The sequence below is a fragment of the Octopus bimaculoides genome, chromosome 14 (genome assembly GCF_001194135.2).
Source record: "Octopus bimaculoides isolate UCB-OBI-ISO-001 chromosome 14, ASM119413v2, whole genome shotgun sequence".
In the NCBI taxonomy this organism is placed as follows: Eukaryota; Metazoa; Mollusca; class Cephalopoda; order Octopoda; family Octopodidae; genus Octopus; species Octopus bimaculoides.
In genome coordinates this window covers 31617816-31621595 of record NC_068994.1, presented here as the reverse complement: position 1 = coordinate 31621595, position 3780 = coordinate 31617816, and positions in this window count along the sequence as shown.

Here is a 3780-nt window from a genome sequence, read left to right as displayed (position 1 = left end):
CTCTCTCTCTCTCTCTCTCACACACACACACATAATATATTATGTGTATGCGCGCGCGGCTGTATATGTGCGTGTAGTGCCGTCTTAGGGGCATGGACATGCTAGACTGTTAACTGGAGGCCCCCTGGGTTTAGGGTTCCATTTCTGATTTATGCCTGCTGTGGTTCCCTGTTTACAAACATGTACTATTGGACCCAATGCACTTATTCACCCAGGAACCTATAATGTTGTGCTAAGTTGGTCCTACATGGAGAACAGCTACATTATAGGGCGAAGTCGATCTTTTAAACAATTTTTTAAAGCCAAGTTAAAAAAAAAAAGCAGCGATTTAAGAGAAACATTGGTCCACCAACTTATTAAATGATCTTTTTATGCTTTATCTTTTATTCTTCCGGTGTCGATAAAATAAATATATGAAGTAGTATATGGTTATCAGCTCAGTTGACAATATATCCACTTCTACCAACTGGCTTTTTACCTGAGTAGAAATCAAGTTTAGTACAGTGCAGCTAGTTGCCCCTTGCGATCGAGTATGCCCGTCGCTAAGGGAGTGCATTGGACGGCACTGCCCCTCACTATGCAATGGTGCACCCTCAGATTTAGAAAATATTTTACAAAGATCTTTTCGCAATACACATTAATACCCACCTGCAATATTCTGAAGCACCTCCAGGCACCAAAGTCTGGCGACGGGCTTGCAATCGAGTATGGTTTGATAACATGTACCGTGTTTTTGCATATTGTTTTAGGTGTTTATTTAGTCGCAAGCAAACATAAACACCTTTTCGCACCGCCCCATCTTAACCAAACGAAACATTGAGGCTGTGAAGGTGTGCGGGTGTGAGGGTCGCCCTACAGAAATTGAACCCATGACTTTATGGGTGTAAACCTAACATCCTAACCGACAGGTCGCACAACTTCACAAGAAATTAAATAAATAGATAAATAACTGCATGCCCAGAGGTTTAAGCTCCGAAACGGAACATAATTCCAAATGGAAAGTAAAATATGCATTGTTAAAAAAGTAACGAGGAAACATAATCTCATGACGAGGAGATCCCTAAAATACAATCACGCCGAAAAAAATGGAATGGTCACAACTAGAGCCCTTTTGATAAGGAACAAGTATTTAGAACACAGTGTATCATCAACATAATCGTAAACCTAAACCAAACCCTACACCCTAAATCCGAATCCTGAATTTAAATACAAACCTTGAACTGGAACCCTAAATCTTAATCCAATCCTAACTTTAACCTTAATCTTAAACCCAAACCCTAAATCCTGACCTTAAACCCTAACTTTAACCCTAAATTTTAACTTTATGATATTTATATCTAAATCTTAAATCTAACCCTAACCCTAAACACTAGCACCTAAATTCTAACCATAAATTCTAATCGAAAAACTTAACTATAACCTTAACTCTGACTCTAAACCTTAACTTCTAATCAACCGACTCTAATTTTTTAAGTAATGTATATTTTTGCATGTACAAACGAAGAAACCAACCTTTGGAACTTTTCTGTTCAACAGCTTAACTTCCAGGACATCCAAATAGATGTATAAATAAGCTACTCAAAAAGTAATTAAATATTATTTTATTACTAGAGATGAGGTGAGAAACCTTACAACAAAAAGCAAACATCTGGCGAGGCTGAGTTGTATATTTTATCCACCGGTTTAACACTACTGTCTAGGTACTGTTAAAATATTGAGTATTTATAAAAACAGAAAGCGTATCATCAAATATAATCGTAATCCCAGCCCTAACCCTAAATCCAAACCTTAAACCCCCATTCAAGCCCTAATCTTGAGCCCTAACCCTTATCCTAACAAACACCAGGCAGTATTTTCTGTTCTTTGAGTGAAGTCTGCCCTATTGCAAGAATTTGGGCTAGGTTTCCGGTTTGAAGGTACTCCCCACCCGCCAATTACTTAGGCCCTAAAAATGGTCAATAGGCACTGCCCTTTTTAGTGAAGAAACCCTTAAAAATAGTCGATTTTTCATTTTATATACATAACATGATGGACAACAAATGAAAAGAAGTGGAATAATGGAAGTTTAAGAAATTGGTAATTGCTAATGATCGGGTTTACAAAGGATAATAATGCTTAATGGATTTGACGAATGACGTGAATAATGTTTAGTGGGTTTGATGAATGACGTGAATAATGTTTAGTGAGTTTGATGAATGACGTGAATATGTTGTTTGCGAAAACGACGCCAGGTAAACCCTAGTAAGTTGAGAAGAGATTCACGGAAGTTTAATGTATGGCAGTAGCGAGGATAGGGTGACGATGAGGTGGTCTGCCTCAGGCGACACTTTTATAGGGGCAGCACTTTTTAGTCTGTTGTATAAACTTGTATAGGCATTATTGCTTGTGGAGGGGGGATAAGCTCAAAGGTTGCCCCCGGCACCTCTTTTGATGAAACTCCATGTCCTTTCTATAGAACTCGTATGTAATGTTGCGTTGTTGAGGTCTAAAAAATGAAGACTGGTTTATTGAGTACTGGTTTGGCAATTACTTTTCTTCATTTTGAAGTTCGCCATTATATATACACAAAACGAAAGCGCTCAAAAACGTATATAAAATTGCCATATGTAGAGTTTCGATACTCAGTTTAAGCCATTAGCATCTTACATCTGTTGCTAATACTCTTAGGAGAGAGAGGGGGGAGAGGGAGAGAGAGAGAAGAAGAAGAAGAAGAAGAAGATCACAATCGACGGTTTCCACTCTCTAAGAACACCAATATTTGACCAGTCACTGAGTGGGGAGCGAAGGCGCATGGCCTAGTGGTTCGGCTATTGCTTGCAAGGTCGTGGTTTCGAATCCCGGACCGGGCGGTGCATTGTGTTCTTTTATACAATACACTTCATTTCATGTTGCTCCAGTCCACTCAGCTGTAGAAGAGTAATCCTGCAACGGACTGACGTTTCCTTCAGGGGTTATGTTGCGATCTCGGTCTCTTATACGTCATGGAAATCGGGTAACCGGCACTACGAGTTCTAGAACTCGATACAGTAACATCTGGGATTGTTGAATGATGACAACAATCCTAACCCTAACCCAAATCTACGACGCAATTTCGCCTTTCTCTTAGAATCGCTTAGCGTCGCCAAGTAACACCATTGAGAGAATAGGTATGAACGTTACAAATTCCCATTCGTCACTCACCACTCACTCCTCTTCTATCACCCATACCTCCAATACTTACTTCCGGAGCCGATTTTAAGCCAATTAGATTTGTTCAAAGTGGGGTCCGCACCAAGAAAGGGCCCCGCGCATAAGCTCGAGTGGAGGACGCTATGATGAAGTAAACATTTCCTAATGTTTTTATTGCTTTGAAGATTTATTTAATAATGCCCGTAACAATTGCACCAGGTGAAGTAAGTTTTGCAAAACTAAAACTGATCCAAACATACCTATGATCAACAATTTCACGAGAGAAACTAAATAATTTGACGATGCTATCTATAGAAAATGACATTACAAAAACCATTGACTTTGAAATGATTTTGAAAGACTTCTAGGATAAAAAAACTAAAAGCATAGAAAAACCTGGTTTTAGGAGGCCTATCCACAAGCAGTATGTCAATAACTATCTTGGCTTGTTATAAAACATTAAAACTTCGGTAATTTTTCAGATTAACACCCGCACGATTTTCACTCGGGTGTTAGGGTTAGGGTTTTAGGGTGAGGGTTAGGGTTTTAGGGTTAGGTTTAGGGTTAGGGTTAGGTAATCGTGCGGGTGTTAATCTGAAAAATTACCAAATC